The sequence below is a fragment of the Oratosquilla oratoria genome, chromosome 33 (genome assembly GCF_046742065.1).
Source record: "Oratosquilla oratoria isolate Oo_2021 chromosome 33, ASM4674206v1, whole genome shotgun sequence".
NCBI lineage: Eukaryota > Metazoa > Arthropoda > Malacostraca > Stomatopoda > Squillidae > Oratosquilla > Oratosquilla oratoria.
Window position 1 is genome coordinate 21654303 of NC_134809.1, and position 20000 is coordinate 21674302.

Here is a 20000-nt window from a genome sequence, read left to right on the forward strand (position 1 = left end):
CTTCCTGTAATATTACTCTTATTACCCCTGATGACAATGATTTTGTCATCATTGTCATCATCTTAACGCATCAATAGTTTGGTTATCACACAATGGCGTGAGCTATGCCGCCTTCGTTTGCTCAAACTAAGTTGGCTCTTTGCACGCAAGACGAACATCGCATCCATCGTTCATGAAGAGCAATGAAGCCAGCTGGGCGCATCCGAACGAGAGAACCTACATTACCACCATCTGGCGAGCAGATGGGCAAACGATCCACCTGATTATTGTAACGGTTATATATGGAGAACTTTCTTTTATCCCTTTTTGTTCTTATTGGGGAGGGAAGGGATTTTTTATTTTCTGTAGACGGCGAGTAAGAAAGGAGTCTTGTTAGAGTCTGTATCGTTGTGTATTATGCAGATTTTATCCAGTCGACTGCTGACAAAATATTCTCTTCAGCTTTAGGAGAGTATACTAAATCGGGTTATCTCGATCAATATAGATAATTTTGTAATATCTTTGATTTAATCAAACTGCATGTCGTCCATCAGCAAATATATACATACATGCATACACACACACACACACACAGTGTATAATATATATATATATATATATATATATACACATATATATAAATATACATATATATACACATATATATACATATATATATAAATGTATATATATACATATATATGCATATTATATACACATATACATATACATATATACAAAGATAGGTCAAGCTGTCTACCGTTTCTCACAAGGTATCCTGTACAGAATAGGCCACTCTAAGGAAAAAAGACGATTTCACGGTAATGACACAAATTGAAATATCGTGGGGAAAGATGCATCTTCACGACAATTATGAAATTTGTCATGGCATTGTTAACTGTGACGAACCTTTTTTCGTAATATCAGATGGCATACATCACCTTCATTTTGTCTGAAATTGGTAGTTAACGACAAGTCCATCAAAAGAAAAACCTGTAAAGACGGAGCCTTTATCATTAGGTCGTTTTGCTTGTTACATCCTTATCAATGTAATCGATAAAGTTATAACAAACAAAACGTCCTAATAATAATAACTCCACCCTCACACAAAGTTTGCTTTAATAACCTTCATTATCTATATGTCATATTATACAACCTATTCATTAATAACAGTCAACACATTAAAATATTCATATGTGATATACAAGGTAAGTTATTCATATTATACAACCTATCATTAATAACAGTTAACACATTAAAAATATATGCGATGTACAAGGTAAGTAATTCATATTATACAACCGATTCATACAACACATAAAAAAATATTCATATATGATATAGAAGGTAAGTTATTCATATACATGATTTTTATATCTTTTCAAGGATTAAAGAACGGAGAATGTTGATATTATGATACGAAAACTTGGAAGACAACATTCACCCGAAAACGAGGTCGACAAATGAAAATATTGCGTCATGCTTGAATTAATGTTTATCTTTGTTTGTCTATAGCTTAGATTCGCACAAACAAGCCTACACTCACATGGGCTGAACACACAGACAGACACACACAGACACACGCACACACACACAAACACACACACACACACACACTTACGGCGCAGTGATTTAGAGTTCCCGGCTGCCACTACGGCGGTCCGGGTTCGAATCCCGACCAGTGTTGAAATAATTTCAGTATCGCTGCGCTGCGGGTTGTTACTCCAACTCTCGTGGGCGGGGAGTTGGGTGTGTGTGTGCTTGTAAAGTCACAGTATTACCCATAGATCGGTCATATATGAGCTCTGAGCTCTCTTCCTGGAGGAAAATAGCTGTCGATCACGAGTCCAACATATGATCCAAGACCATGGTGAATCACACACACACACACACACACACACACACACACACACACACACACACACACACACACACACACACACACATACATACTGTACACACGCACACGTTTTGCTGGTGTAGATAGCGTCCTGATCTCCCACGCGGGAGGTTAGGGAACGAGCTTCACTCAAGGTTTGAGTATTTCAATAATACTCGTACTTCAAGTGATTACTATCTCCCTTGAGCAAAGAACAAGTAGAGGGTGTATGTATTTACATTCAGAGCTATCATCTACAAAAGTAATAGCTGTCAGTCTCGAATTTACTATATAAATAACCAAGGCAAATCACATGTGCAAAGAATACATACATGCATACCTACGTACATACATACATGCATGTATGTATGTATGCATGCATGTATGTATATATGTATGTATGTATGTATGCATGTATGTATGTATGCATGTATGAATATGTATGTATGTATGTATGCATGCATGTATACATGTATGTATGTATGCATATATATATATACATATATATGTATATTATATATATATATATATATATATATATATATGTGTGTGTGTGTGTGTGTGTGTGTGTATTGGGTATATGTAGATTTATTTTCTCTCATACATATCTTGCAGAATGCGAAATATAATTCTAAATCTATTAATTTCCAGACAGTAATTTCTTTATGCTCAACATCCTCTTACATGCTTTTGGAAATTTTGTGATGACCTTTTCATATCTTGTCATCACAGCCAAATCCGAATTTCAGGTCGATTGACCCTTTTGCAGTAGCGTTGGAATTTGTCCTTTCAGTTGATTTACTCAGTGATGGTAAGTGAAGGATTAATTTCTCATCGAGTTCATCCGGCTAATCAACCATTATCAGCATTGTCGATCATTTACCGTTGCTCCAAAGAGCAGAGACTTCTCCATGCAGATAGAGCGAACCAAGTGATAAAGAAAGCATCCTGACCTACCTTCATAGGAAGGGAGATGTGGATGGAGTGACTTGATGATAATGTTTCAGAATATTCAAGGAAAAATATCAAACTGACAAATGATATCTCATGATCAATGATAAAAAGGTTACAAGGTCATAGGGACAAGTATAAAAAATGCATATTTAAAGGATTACAAAGGATTACAAAGGCGGAGCATGCCGACAGGAGACCTTTTGGTCCATATCTAGGTCGGATGCGAAAAAAAATCATAATAATAAAACAATAAATAAAAAACTATAATGTAAATAACAAATAAAACACATCATGAAATAATTTTGCAAAGGTATTACATTCTGCAAGACTAATATAAAATAGATGGAATCACACAAGAATAGATATTATAGTGTGTATCACAATTAGATGAATTGAATTAGTTTGATCCATATACGCAGATGCATATACACGCGCACGCACGCACACACACACACACACACACACACACACACACACAAAAGAACAGTTATAGAAGAGTGGTGGTTATATGGAACATACTGGATAAAACGATCCTGTGTCCAAAAACCTTACACGAATTTAAAAAACAATTTAGATAATGCGAGATACAGAGACGGGACACCACGAGTATAACTCCTTTTTCCCGTAGGATACAACTAGGTAAATACACACACATACACAAACTCGCCCACTCACATGAATACATTTCGGTGCAGTGGCCGAGGCTATTCGCAGCGCAAGAATCCGAGTTTGACAAGAGGGCAAACGTCCATGGTGAAGCTCAGAATTAATCCGCAATTATTGCAGGAATCGTAGTAATGATCTGAACCAAATTGGGCAACTCGAGTCAGGGACAGAGAGATGGGGATAACGGGATATTGTGAGCTAATCCCTCCCAATTATGAATAGAGTTGTGTAAATGTATGTATCAATCACAGGTACGCACGAATGCACGTACAAGTGCTTACACACACACACACACACACACACACACACACACACACACACACACACACACTGTGTGGCGCGGTTGGTAGAGCGCTGGACTGGGAAGTACGGTGGTGCTCGCAGTACCCAGTTCGAGTCCTGCCCAGGGCCGAAATTATTTCGGTATCGCTGTGCTTCGGGTCGTTACTCTGACTCTCATGGGCGGGGAGTTGTGTGTGTGTGTGTGTGTGTGTGTGTGTGTGTGTGTGTGTGTGTGTGTGTGTGTGTGTGTGTGTGTGTGTGTGTGTGTGTGTGTGTGTGTGTGTGTGTGTGTGTGTGTGTGTGTGTGTGTGTGTGTGTGTGTGTGTGAAAGGTCATAGCATTACCCATAGATCGGTCATACGAGCTCTGAGCTCTCATCCGGAAGGGAAATAGCTGTCGATCACGAGTCCAACACGTGACCCAAACACCAAAGTGAAAGACCAAGGTGAATACACACACACACACACACCTAGCTCGTGGCGCTGTGGTTAGAATTCTCGCCTGCCACTACGGCGGTACGGGTTCGACTCCCGCCCAGGGCTGAAAAAAATTCAGTGTCGCTGCGCTACGGGGTGTTACTCCAACCCTCGTGGGCAGGGAGCTGGGTGTGTGTGTGCGTGTAAGGTTACAGTATTACCCATAGATCGGTCGCACGAGATCTGAGCTCTCATCCGTGAGGTTAATAGCTATCGATCACAAGTCCAACCCGTGATCCAAGACCATGGTGAACCACACACACAGACCACACACACACACACACACGCACACGCATACACACACTAACACACACACACACACACGTACGCACACACTATACCATGTTTAATTGGCCAACCTTGTTGCCCTGCCTCACCCGTCGAAGTCTAGACGTCTTTTTGCTCCTGCTGGCCGCCTATTGTGACCCTCGATTCAAGTGCCCTCGATCGCGGCGTTTCAAAGGATAACACTTTCAACTCGGAGACGCGTTCCGCGGAATCAGGTCCGGCGAAGGACGGGCGGTGTGACTCATGTGGAGGTTCGGGGGTCCTGACACAGGAGGATGTCGATCGATCAAAGCTCTTTTCAGGCCGGAGTTCGCCCGCTCAAGTACATTGATTACGGTGGCAGATCTACAGATACTGTTGTGTGTGGCAAGACAAGGCAATTTGATGCAGATAAATGGGTTAATTCAGTGGTTTTCGACTTTTTTTTTTTTTATGTCATGTCCCACCTAATCACCTAATCCTTGATGTCCCTCATGTGATGGTATATAATTCATATAATTTGAAAAATAAACTCTCTTCCAGCTGAAAAAAACATAAAACTTTGGTTTAAAATCACTTCAAAAGAACAATGCATCAATGAAAAATAAAAAACAAAACAAATTGAATAAATAAAAATAAAAAAATGAAAAATTGACCCAGACTTCCTCAGTTGCCCTCATTGCCCCCCCCCCCTAAAAATCACATTGCCCACCTGAAAAAACTGAATTGCCCGCCTGTGGGGCGTACACCAAGATAAGAGGAAGGTAAGAGGGTAGAGGGGAGTGGAGTATGTAGGGGATGGAATGGGTGGGAGTGGTTTCTATACATTTTTTTTTTTTTTTTTTTTTTTGCTACCTCCCTTGTAAGGGGGAAAAAGCCTTTGGTATATGTATATGTATATATATACACATATATATATATATATATATACATATATATATATATGTGTGTGTGTGTGTGTGTGTGTGTGTGTGTGTGTGTGTGTGTGTGTGTGTGTGTGTGTGTGTGTGTGTGTGTGTGTGTGTGTGTGTGTGTGTGCGCTAGTTTCCTTGGCAATTCAGGCAGGCAAAAGCGCTCATCTCATAGCCACGTGTCTCGTGGAGTAAGATTATCACTTTTCTTGGACCACAGATATTTTTTCACCTCTAATCATTAAATTATAATCGAAACGTGAGCGTTTAGGATAAACGACAATTCAGTCATGACCCTGATTAGGCTGTATCAATTTCCCTGGAATTTATCTGTGCAAAATAAGTAAACAATATTATTATGTGGAAAAAAAGATATTCGTGCCTAGCTAAAGATGTAATACTATTATTCTATTATACTTATATTTACGATGACACTTCCAGTACGCGGTTCGACAGACACGTGTTTAAAGTGATATGTGAACGGGGTATTTGGGGTTTAACCAACGTGTTCGACAACCAAATACCCCGTTCACACGTTCACACATCACTTTAAACACGTGTCTGTCGAACCGCGTTCGACGAACCGTTAGACTCTAACAGTGGAACTGTTTATGTGTGTGTGTGTAATCATATCAGATTCAACATCAGAAGTAATAAGAGTGTGTTCATGTTTTATGTGTGTATGGGTGGATGGAGAGGAAGTGAAATTGCGCGAGACAGAGAAAAAAAGAGAGACAGAGACAGATAGAGAGATACTGAAGAAGACACTCCGAACTCGACAGTGCAATGCTTAAATCGGTTACCAGAATTCAGAGCAAAAACGTTCCGAACCCAGTTATATCGGACCTGACTTTTTCACACGAAAACCTTTCGACTGAACCCAATACAAACCTCAATGATGAAAACAGTAACCCTAAGAAAGTCTCATATTACCATCGCGTCTGTTGATGGCGGCCTACCTCCCTCCTCCTCTTCTTCTTCCTCCTCCTCCTCCTCTTCCTCTTCCCCCTCCTCCTCCTCCTCCTCTTTCTTCTCCTCCTCCTCTTCCCCTCCTCCTCCTCTTCTTCTTCCTCCTCCTCCTCTTCCTCTTCCCCCTCCTCCTCCTCCTCCTCTTTCTTCTCCTCCTCCTCCCTCTTTTCCTCCTCCTCTTCCCCTCCTCCTCCTCTTCTTCCTCCTCCTCCTCCTCTTCCTCTTCCCCCTCCTCCTCCTCCCCTTTCTCCTCCTCCTCCCTTTCTCCTCCTCCCTTTCTCCTCCTCCTCTTCCCCTCCTCCTCTTCCCCTCCTCCTCCCTCGTCTACGCACATCTGTTGGGGGAAATTATTAGTGTTTAGCTCTGCCGGAGAAGACAATAGGCTGACTGTCTTCCTTGTTTGTCTACCCACTTGAAACACAGTTCGGAGGCGTTGTTTGATGACGATACGCACACCACGTCCGTATTGTTCTTCCCCTAAAGATGACTCGGCTTCAATGGCTCACGAGGACTGCATTGGAATATAGACCTTAATATCAAACATACACACAATGATCTAGCATGATTTCCTTTATTCTAACACGGGGAACATTTTATCTTAGTTTCTTTCTTAAATAAGGAGACGTTTCGTCTACTCATGTTTGCTTTACCATGTTTAACAACTTTGTTCACATGGATTTTTTCATCTTTCTTAAATAATTTGTTTAAAAGACTTAATCTTGATAGAAAAGAATGTCTTTCATCGGATCAATTTTAGCCTTCTACATGTTGTTTTATTCATTCGTGTTTTTTTTTTTTTTTTAAGACAAGACATTTTGTGGAGGCAAGTAAGCAGCCTCAAGACTTCTGAAGTAGAGCTTGATCGATTGACTACTCATCTTAGGACAAAATACATTTGTTCGTCCTCAGCTGAAAAAAAAAATCGCCTATCTTACTTCAATAAAAATCCGCAGACTATGTTAGCGTTCTGATAATACAATGAAATCTAATGTCATAGAATAAAATGTTCCGTGTAAAAAGTATGTTAAGATAATACGTCGGTGCCATACTAGATTCGGATTAGATACTTTCTCTTGGCACAATATCCCACCAATCACACGCATTTACGAAGAGATGTGGGCGGAGTTTGTGTTCGATCAGCGAAACCTTACTATAATCGATGGGCGACACGTGTGACGTCATGTCGTCTGTGGTTGTGGAGCTTTGGGACGATAGCTCCATCTTACGCCATGTTGCATGTCAACGTTTGACATCATGTCGACTGTCGATAGAGAACAGTTTAACCACGTATTCTGACGTAAAGCCTTTCGTTAATATAAAATTGTTGGACGGTAAAGTCTATCCAAAGTGGCCTTTTGGTAGAATGCTCTTTGATGAAAAGAAAGAAAAACAGACAGCAGACACACACACACACACACACACACACGTCCACAGATACATACACACACGTCCACAGATACACATACACACACACACACACACACACACACACACACACACGTCCACAGATACACATACACACACACACACGTCCACAGACACACACACACACACACGTCCACACACACACACACACACACACATACACACGCACATTAATAAATGATAAAATCAACCAAATAATCTAATTATTAATTAGTTACTTAGTAATAAAGAGATAAATAAATAATCAAAATGACAAATGAATGAACAGGTAAATATGTGATTGAAATAAAAAAAAATAGAATAAAGCATAAAACATACGTCTAATTGGTCATTTAATTCGTATATGACAAACGTGCAACACACATCAATATAGTTCTTATTGACAGAAATATTAAGGATGCCCAAGTTGTTATGCTTCCTTATCTTTTTTCCATTCTCATCAAACTCCCTTCCTCCTTCTTCACCTCTGTTCCCTTTCCTCTCCAAGTACACACATTGTCTCCTTTCCCAGCTTCCTCTCACCTGCCAACACCTCCATTCTGTTTACCTACTCTCCTTTCTCTCTTCTGACATCGAGTTCTCTCTTCTTTACATCTCTTTCCCTCTCTCCATGTCCCTCACTTCTTTTCCCTTTTTTTTTTTTTTTGGATTCCGTTTCGTGTCCCAATGTTCTTCCTTCCTCTTACTATGTCTTCGTCATTCATACTATCCCCGTCTTACCACTCTCTTCATGCTCCTCTCGTCTTTTCTCTCTCTCTCTCTTTTGTCGTTACTCTTCTTTCCCTCTCCCCACGCCCCTCACTTCTCTTCCATTCTCTTGGTCTGTACACTCCTTTTCCTTATCCGTCCCGTGTCCCAGCGTTCTTCCTTCCTCCTACTATGTCTTCGCCTCTCATACTATCTCCTTCTCACCATTCTCTCCATGCTCCTCACTTTTTATTTTTTTATCTTTAATCTCCTTTCTCTTTTCCATGCCCCTCCCTTCTTTCCCCCTTTATTTGATCTTTACACTCTTTCCTCTTTTCCATCTCGTGTCCCAATGTTCTTCGCCTCTCTCATAGTCTCCCCTTCTCACCACTTTCTCCAACCTCCTCTCTTCGCCCTTCCATACCCTTCCTCTTCCTCTTCTACGCCCTCCTCTCTCTCTCTCACCCACCACCGTCACCCTCCCCCATCGTGGTTCCACACGGAAAGCGCCCATTCGGGAGAGCGGCCCATACATATGCCTGGCTCTCCGCCCTCTCGTTCTGGAACCCGCCCAACCCCTTTCCAGGAACCCGCTGGAACACGACCGCCGTCCTCCGCGAACCCATAACCGTTTTCAGGAACTCCGCACTACCAAGACTGCCTCCCACGTCTCCTAGACCCCACGGTCCTTGGCATCCAGCGCTCCACGCGAAGTAATTTTTTATTTACAAGACTCCTTTTGCTTCTATATACACATGAACTCGACTTTCAAATGTTAAGCGCGGTTTAAACGAGCAATGTTTCTGCACCAAGTTCCCCTTTTCTCGGTAGTTTATTTCCCCTCTTTGCGGGAAAAAGCTGTCGAAAAAACGGGAACTTGGTGCCGAAACATGGCTCGCGTGAACCGCGCTTCAAGGTAGTGGCAAGGAATGTACGCCAGAAGACACGTAGCTGCGGCCGGAGCCATCACCATTGCCCTATGAGTTTTATGGACTGTTGCGACAAGTAACACTCACTGATGGAAATTGTAGAGATATGCAGAACTCGAACCCGCGACTAGGACAATACAAAATCAACATGTATCCGATTGTGTCATTAGCACACTAGTCAAATACTAAGGCCTGATGAAACGTATCATTAGAATCACTGACAAGTTGACTTTAATAATTCATGTAAATCTTTAGCTCTACATTTGCTTATATATACATGTTTACATATCAACAAACTGTAAGATTTGCTGAAACAAAAGAAAAAAAATATGGGGTTCTTAGAACCTTTGGTGTAGGGTAAATATTCCACCAGCATTTATGAAATCATTAGTTTAGTTAAAATCAGATGTGGTACAAGGGACATCACCAAAGAGAAGTGTTGAAGTGTTGAGGTGTGTGTGACAGAGTGTTGTGGATGACTAAAATTAAAGAACATGTAAATATGCAGACATAATGCACAACCCAATGGTACAATACTATCTCAAGAGGATGTAAAGAAGTGACTGTCAAAGACACTTAATGTAGGAATGGCCTTCTGTATTATTGGAATGTCGCCCATTGTTCTTCTCCAGGGAAATCTAATAGCGTATATCATTGTTACAGTTCATATAAGAACATAAACCGATGTAAAGGTACTAACAGAAGAAAATTAAACTGAGATATGTGAATAATGAGAGAAATTCGCTAGTGACAGCGACATCAATCTGATATTTTTTATGAATCACATGTAGGATTCGAGCCCACTGCTTTCGGACACCCGTAAGATTACCTTCGGGTGGCCGAAAGCAGTGGGTTCGAATCCTACATGTGACTGTCATAAAAATTATCATGAGCGAATAAATAGAAAACTGAGAACACAAACTGGGTGAATATTATTTTGCACGATATCAACCAGTGTCTATCTGATCATAGTGTGCTAACATACCAAGAGGAAATAATACATTAGATAACATTTACTACAAAACGAACGGCGAATATAGAGCGTTTTACAAGCCAAAGCTTGGTGATTCACATCATGTGTTTTATTGTATTCCTAGCTTATCGAAATAAACACGATGAGAGGAAGGTATGTGTGTTTGTGTACGAATAAAGACTTGTCGGCAACTGTCACTTTCATACACATTCCTGGCTTAATTTCACAAAAACAAAATGTCATAGCACAATCGTAAAAAAATTAAATATAACCCACAGTCGTAGAAACAAAGCAAAAGAAACAGAAGATCTGTATATTTCGACCACATCTGCTGAAGAGGACCACAGTTGTGGTCGAAATATACAGATCGTCTGTTTCTTTTGCTTTCTTTCTCCGACTGTGGGTCATATTTAAACATTCCTAGCTTAAGTTGAAAATCAAAGAAAACAAATGTGAAAGATTGGAATGATAATACCAATTAGTTTGCGAAGATGCTTTGAGTATAAACTGGTCGCAACTTTATGAGGAAAATAATTATATAAATACTTGTGGAAGTGCTTTTGTTTGTTACAGGCTTCCGTTGTATAAACATTAATCCCTTTCCATGAAGTAATATATTAATTGGATATGGAATAATGATTGATGTAGATGACAAAAATTACTGATCGAAAAATAAGAATACCTCAGTATTGCATACAATTAAAGGCTAAGCAAATCTAGATTTAAGAAAAATATATCACATGCCAAAGGTACATACTAGGTAGCAGAGTTGAATATAGGAGTGAAAAGAACTTTTTTTTTTACTAGATTTAAACAAAATTATTTATAGCATAATTTTTCAATGTTGCTACTGAATGATGAGGTGATTTGTTATTTTTCATGACTTGTGATGATGAAATTAAGAAGTCAAAACTAATGTAATTTAAATGGCACCTGGGCTAGATTTTTTATTTTTTTGTGCCAAAGTTATAACATGTAGAATTCAGTTAGCTTATGCATTGCATGTACTTTTTTAAGCTTTATTAGATCACCATAATGTTCTGAATGTATGGAATTTATTAGAAATTTTTCCAAAACATAAGGTTAGATTAATGGATAATCTTCGACAAGTTGCATGGTAAAAACTTGTAATAAAACGTCAGAAGCATAGAGTCAAATATAAAATATACGTTATATATAGCCAGGTAGGAGGCCCATATCGACTTGAATAATGTGAAAGAAGAAATGTGTAAGATCATTTTGATCACGGTCTAAGTACTTGGACTGGGCGGCTACCTCAGTGAGGGATGTTAACTTAGATGTTAACTTGGATGTTAACATGGATGTTAACTTGGATGTCAACTTCATCAATGCACCCAACATAACCCATCCACATAACCTATTAATCATGTTAACAAAACAAAATCTAATACTAAGTTTATAGCATTCATCTGGAGGCATTTATCAGGAATCATAATATTTAGAAATGAAAAATTAAATGTAATTCACAGAAACAGAAGCGATACACTGGGGACTTCAGGCACCTCTGTTGTTTACTTTGTTATCAATAATGGTTCATCTGTGTGTGTGTGTGTGTGTGTGTGTGTGTGTGTGTGTGTGTGTGTGTGTGTGTGTGTGTGTGTGTGTGTTCATGTGTGTGTGTGTTCATGTGTGTGTTCATGTGTGTGTGTGTTCATGTGTGTGTGTGTGTGTGTGTGTGTGTGTGTGTGTGTGTGTGTGTGTGTTCATGTGTGTGTGTGTTCATGTGTGTGTATGTTCATGTGTGTGTATGTTCATGTGTGTGCGTGTGTTCATGTGTGTGCGTGTGTTCATGTGTGTGTGTGTTCATGTGTGTGAGTGTGTTCATGTGTGTGTGTGTGTGTGTGTGTGTGTGTGTGTGTGTGTGTGTGTGTGTGTGTGTGTGTGTGTGTGTGTGTGTGTGTGTGTATGTTCGTGTATGTACATGTTCGTGTGTCTGTGCACGTGAGTATGCGTGCACCTGTGTGTGCGCGCGTTTGTTTACATGTGCGTGTATGTATACAACTATTCTATTATGGGGAGGAATCAATATACCTAAAAACCTGTCCCTACTTCAGACGAATATACTTTGCCAATAAGCAAAGAAGTCCACTAAAAAAACCCATAAAACTTCAAGAATGCCATCCGGTTGCAGGCGATCCAATACAGCGCATCATCAAACTTACAGGACTGCAATGCCCTGGGTTTTGCAACACTGCACCACGATGACCTTAGGGCCCAGAGTGTGCGTGTCGAGCCCCAAGGGTCCCTGATGTGTTTTCGAGCACCTGAGAACACGCAGGGACGTAACACCACCTCCTCCACTTCCTCCACCTCCCCCTCCACCACCACATCCACACCATCATTACCGAGTTACCCACAGAAGTTCGTGAAATGAACGAGTGGCTTCGTGGCAATTCACTAGGGTTTTTTATGTATGTATGTGTGGGTGTATGTTTGCATGTATATATTTATGTATGTATGCATGTATATACATATGAATGTATATGTATGTATGTACATGTATGTTTGTATGTATGTAAATATACATGTATATATGTAAATGTGTGTATGCATGTAAATACGTATATATGTATATATGTATGCATGTATGTATTATGACTGCATGTATATATGCGTGCATTCATGCATTCATCAGGTTTATAGATTTCATTTATCCCTCGATAATCAAGCAACACTTTATCCTTGGTGACATTATCGCACTGAAGAGATGGATTCAATGAGGTGGCAAACAAAATGAAAGAGTTATGGAGGGTCGTCAAAAATAATAAAATAAAATAAATAAGAATAAATAAATATAAAAATAAATAATAAATGAATGAATGCATAAATAAATAAACACATAAATAAATAAATAAATAAATAAACAAATGAAAAATAAAATTAATAAAAAAAAATTAAGGAGAGTCGTAAAAAATAAGACAAAATAGAAATAAATTATAAGAATAAAAAAAAGGTAAGTATTCTTCTTTGAGTGAGAATCTAGCTCCAAGAACACTAGAAGGCTGCGGGACTAGTCAGTATTCCTAGTCTTTGATGTACTGATAGTGGTATACACAGTACGTATATGCGAGTAGACATATATACATATATACCTATGTACTTATGTATAAATGCTTAAAAGAAAGGGTACTTGTTTATGCATATTTTGTATGTCTAACTACAACTAATCATTTAACCATATCTGCTTGTACAGTATGTGATTCACCATGGTCTTGGATTACATATTGGACTCGTGATCGACAGCTATTTTTCTCCCGAAAGATAGCTCAGAGCTCATATATGAATAATCTATGGTTAATGCTGTGACCTCACACGCACGCACGCACGCAGACCTAACTCCCTGCCCACGAGAGTTGGAGTAACGACTCGCAGGGCAGCATTACCTAAATTATTTCAGCCCTTAGCGGGATTCGAACCCGGATCTCCGTAGTGGCGGTCGCGATCGCTGCCACCGATTGTTTGGGCATGCGTGAAAGCTCTCGTTTGATCTTCAGTATGTCAGATTTTTTTTTTTTTTCGTCCATGTACGAAACAAATATAAAACTCAAAGCTCTTTATATCTTAAGCACCGCATCATGCGATGCTTTCATGCCAGAGCAAAGTCTTTAATGGATGTCAATCAATACTTTGAGGGTCCCGGATGTGAGGTAACCTCGTCCAACCGGCGTGGTGCTCTCTACTCCCGGCTCCGCTTCCTGTCACGCTTCTGTGTTCGTCTTCTTGTCATTCTCTCGGATACCGAAATGCTTATGATCTATCTCCATTTAATCATTCCGTTCCTTGATTGATTGATTAATTATATTATTTATTTGTTTATTCTGAGAGCAAGTACTTTATTTGGTTCAATTCCTAGGTATCCTTTTGGAATTGAATTGTTTATGATCTATCTCCATTTACTCCTTCCGTTCTTTAATTGATTAATTAATTGGTTAATTAATTTGTTTATTTTTGTCTTTTATTCTGAGAGCAAGTACTTTATTTGGTTCAATTCCTAGGTATCTTTTCGGTATTGAAATGTTTATGATCGTCTCCATTTGCTTCTTCCATGCCTTGATTGATTGATTAATTAATTAATTAATTATTATTATATATATCTATATATATATTTTTTTTATTCTGAGAGCAAGTACATTATTTGATTCAATTCCTAGGTATCCTTTTCGTATTGAGATCTTTATGATCTATTTCCATTCCTTGATTTAATTAATTAATTGATTAATTAATATATCAACTAATTAAATCTTTTATTCTGAGAGCAAGTATTTTATTTGGTTCAATTCCTAGGAGTCCTTTCCGTATTGAAGATGTTTACATTAGGATTATAAGAACAATTAGATTCCTGCATATGTGGACGAAAGCATATGCCTCCCTTCAAAGCGGTGGCCCTCACTTGACATTAACTGAAGGGTACTTGGGAAAATTTTGTCATTGGTTGGAGAGATAAAGAAGGTAATGAGAAAAAGGGATAAGAAAGAAGAGAAGAGAGAGAGAGAGAGAGAGAGAGAGAGAGAGAGAGAGAGAGAGAGAAAGAGAGAGAGACATACACTGACACCCACACACCCCCGCACACACAAGCGCACCCACACACACACACACGCGCACACCCGCCCACCCATCCACACCCACTCACACACACACACACATACGCGCGCACACACACACACACACATACGCGCACACACACACCATAAATAAATAGGTAAATAAATAAATAAATAATTAAAATAATTTTTGCAATAACTGTATTATCAAATCTAGGTGTTCCAATTAATACTTTACTTTTATTTATAATAGAAAATATATAAAAAATAATTGTACATCCTACAAAATATAATTCTACTAGTGTATATAAGAAGAAAAGCGTTTCCACTGGATAAAAGGTAAATTAAGGTGAATATGTCAGTTGTGTAATGCGAACCTAAATCAGAAAAATCATTTCATGATGTTGGATTGACGCTTTTTGGGCTGAATTTTTTTTTACAAATGTCGGCACATTTCTTTTAACACAATGGAAATAATAAACATTGTGGATATGCAGATCACTTTAGTTTACGATCAATACTATATTCTCATTATGAAGAAAGGAAAAACAAAGATAATGCATACTATATATTGCCATATTAGGAACTATATTAGAAAGAGAAATAGAAATATACAATTATATAGAAATATAAATGAATATGAAACCAGAAATGTTTGAATGATATACAGACATTTGATGCAGTGATGATATTCACCATAAATGTGTTATCTATGGCAACCATTTCTCCTCACCAGAGTTCAAACCTCTAAAGAAAAACTCGTATTATATTAAACAAACGAAAGTGAAACGTTTTTTTTTACACAGGTCGTCCTTGACTGTAAAGTTAAATATGCAAACGTTGAGAACACGTTAAACCATGCATGATTGTAAAAAGTGACAGCGATCATTATCTCAATTGGGAAACGATTGCATCATTTAGTTCTAAAATTGCAAAATGAAAACAATATGTGGTTATGTAAATCGAATGGAAGAATGAGGTTAAGGATAAACACACAGATACACACACACGCACGCACGCACGCACACACACACACACACACACGCACACACACACACACACACACTTGCTAATGTACATATGCATGAATATATAAATTCAAGGGCGATCACAATCACGCACACATACACACACACACACACACACACACACACTTGCTAATGCACACATGCATGAATATATAAATTCAAGGGCGATTACAATCACGCAATCACACACACACAGGCACACACACATATATACACACACGCGCACACACATACACACACGCACACACACACGAGTTGATGCCGCAGTGGTAGAGTTCCCGGCCACCACTACGGTGCTCCGGGTTCAAATCGCGCCCAGGGCTGAAATACTTTCAGTATCTCTGTGCTGTGAGTCGTTACTCCAACTCTCATGGGCGGAGAATTGGGGGTGTGTGTGCGTGTAAGGTCACAGCATTACCCATAGATCAGTCATATATAAACTCTGAGCTCTCTCCCGAGAGGGAAATAGCTGTCGATCGCGAGTCCAACACGTGATCCAAGACCAATGGTGAATCACACACACACTCAGCAATTCAGTAACATTATGGGTATGATCGACCACTGCAATGTACTGCATAACCAAGAAATTGTGTTCAACTTATATACCTCTTGATAGCGCAATTACTGAAGTCACTGTCCATTTGTTACATATCGGCTAGGTTTGAATCCTAGCCCGCTAGTGTATCAGCTTCCCGAATATGCTTCCATCGAGATAATTGTCAGTCTCTTTCGTGTTTGCAAGGCATTAATATGGAAAAAGATAATGCGGTTGATAAAGACGAAAATATATGTACTGGGGACCATCCCGTGTACATATGCACACACACACACACACACACACACACACACACACACACACACACACACACACACACACACACACACACACACACACACACACATATGTATATATATATGTGTGTGTGTGTGTGTGTGTGTGTGTGTGTGTGTGTGTGTGTGTGCGCGTTTGTGTGTCTTTTTGCGTGCGTGTGTGCGTGCGTACGTGTGTGTGTGTGTGTGTGTGTGTGTGTGTATGTGTGTGTGTGTATGTGTGTGTGTGTGCGTTTGTGTGTGTGTATGTGTGGGTATGTATTTGTGTGTGATTGGACATATGTCACAGATCAAGTTTTAGAACCAGATGAATGGGAAATGCTTACACACACACACACACACACACACACACACACACACACACACACACACACACACACACACACACACACACACACACACACACACAACTCTTTCCCAAACAGAGCTGGATTACCAGATTGTAATGAATTGATGTTATTCTCCCCTTGACGAGACCGAATTCAAATTACTCAATTAGCTGGTGAACGCTGTATCATTACACCAGCAAGATATGTTCGTGATTCACCATGGTCTTGGATCACGTGTTGGACTCGTGATTGACAGTTATTAACCCTCCGGATGAGAGCTCAGAGCTCGTATGACCGATCTATAGGTAATACTGTCACCTTACACACACACCTCCAACTCCCCGCCCATGAGAGTTGGAGTAACAAACCGCAGCGTAGCGATACTGAAATTATTTCAGCCCTAGGCGGGTTTCGAACCCGAACCGCCGTAGTGGCAGGCGAGAACTCTTACCACTGTGCCACGTGGTTGTGTATGCGCGCGTGGGCAGAAGCTAGTAACCGAATCCTTCAGTGTTGGAACCTATCTAAGGTATGGCGGTACTATAGCCTAAGCTACTTGTAAATCAATAGAGTTCCTCTTCAAACATTTAGTAAGGTCGTCAGTTGTCTTCCCCAAAAACATCAATAGTATTCTCTGTTGCATTGGAGGGTTTTAAAGGAGTTATATTATCGACATACCATTTGTGTATATTCTCTTCATACTCTTAGTTATATATTTACCCTTATATATGTTGACGTCCTTCAGAAATACTGTTCGTGTCAAATGTGAATTGATTTTGTTAATAAAAATTATGCTCACTATATTTATATGGCGAAATATTTATGCGTTTTGAAGGGAAAACCAGAGTTGCTGGCTGAGCGGGTTAGGACGTCGTTACTTGCGGCGAAGGTCGAGGGGATGGCGGTTTGAATCCTGCCACCGGCGAAGTTGAACCGAGGGCATGGTTTATCAAAATTTCACGTTACAAAGCCCTCTGTGAGGGGCACCGTCATAGCCCTCCGGTAGGGGGGAGTCTGTGACGTTAAACCATATCATCATATCGTGTTAATATGCACAGTGATGCATTTTCGTAAATCTCATTTGAACTGATCTTTTTAACACCAGAAGTGACATCAGAACAAGGGGGGTTGGGGGTTGGAAATAGGCAATGAATAGCGCACGGGGACATTATACCCCCAAATGCACACATTCTCAATAACAAACTCTGACGTTAAACCGATGAAGCTCTGAAAGACGACAACAGCTGTTCCACCATGACAGTGAAAAATGAAAGTGCAGCAGGACGAGATTACAAATTTATAGCTATACTGTATCCGCGTCTTATTTACATGCCCCAAAGGCACTGCTCACCTGCTAGTACTCATAAAAGCCACAATGGAATTGGTGTTTCTGATAATAAGAATAAAAACAATGATAAGTGAAGTACAGCGTGCTGTATATGTGCTTTATTGGAAGATCAAGGTTTTGTTCAGAGTGAAGGTCTGTTTGTGTATCGATTGATATTTATCTATTCTATTTATTTACTTTTGCTTTCAAGCAACACACACACACACACACACACACACACACACACACACACACACACAAAACTTTCGTAGGGTATTGTTAATATTGACTGAAGAAGGCGATACGTTGTCAAGAGTTTTATAACAACCTTTGGATCTAGGTCGGAAGAAAAGAGAGGAGGAAGAGGAGGAGGAGGAGAAGAGGGAAAAGGAAGAGGAGAAAGAGGAGGAAGATGAGAATGAGAAGATAGGGAGAATCAGAGAGAGAAGGAGGTGAGAAGAGGAGGAGGAGGAGGAGGTGAGAAGAGGAGGAGGAGGAGGTGAGAAGAGGAGGAGGAGGAGGAGGTGAGAAGAGGAGGAGGAGGAGGAGGAGGAGGAAGAGGAGGCGAATAGATGTGATAGATGGAAAGGAAAAAATCAAGAAGAGGAAAAAGAGTTGAAAGAAGGGGAGAATAAAATGAAGAAGAAGAGTTAAAAGAAGAGAATAAAGAGAGGGAAGAAAAGAAAGGGGAGGAGATAAGGTAGAGAAAGAGCTGGAAGAAGAGAAGAAAGAGAGAGAGGAGGGTAGGAAAGAGAGGAAGTGGAATTGGGTAGGTAAGTTAATGCGAACGACTGATGAGCGATGGAGCAAGTGTGTTACTGAATGGACGCCGCGAGATAGGAAGCGTGGAAGAGGGAGACCAGACAGAAGATGGAGAGACGAGATTGAGAAGTCTGCAGGAGTGACGTGGCAGAGGATGGCGTGGTCGTGTGAATCATGGAGTGCTATGAAGGATGCCTTTGTTCAGCAGTGGACTCAGAATGCTGATTTGATTGATTGATTGACTGATTGGTTGAATGAAATAATAGTTGGAAAAGAAGCAGGTGAAAAAGAATTCAAATAATCGGAGAAGACATTTAAAGAAGAAGGAAGAGGAAATGGGAGATAAAGTAAAAAGAGAGGAAACTGAAGAAAAGTTAGAGAAAGAGGAAGTGGATGAAAAGGATGAATTGAAGAAGTGACGACGAGGAAGAGGAATAAGAGGAGGAACAGGAAAAAGAGGAGGAGCATTTCGTATTTTTGTATTTCATAGCCATTAAAGAGTGCTTCTATTAAAAAAAAAAAGAGGTGTCATAGAGATATCAAAAGGTGAAATTTAAAGAAGAAGCAGAAAATAAGTGTTGTAGTAGTACTTAAAAATTTAATAATTATACTCCGACTAGAGACTAGTTCCCTACGTGATCCTGGTCCGTAGAGGTGTCACTAAAATACCAAAATATTAACTGGATAAAACTTAGACAGTCAATAACCGGTACAGGGAGTGGGTGAGGAGAAGAAGGGGAAGAGTTAAATTGAGTTACAAGGAG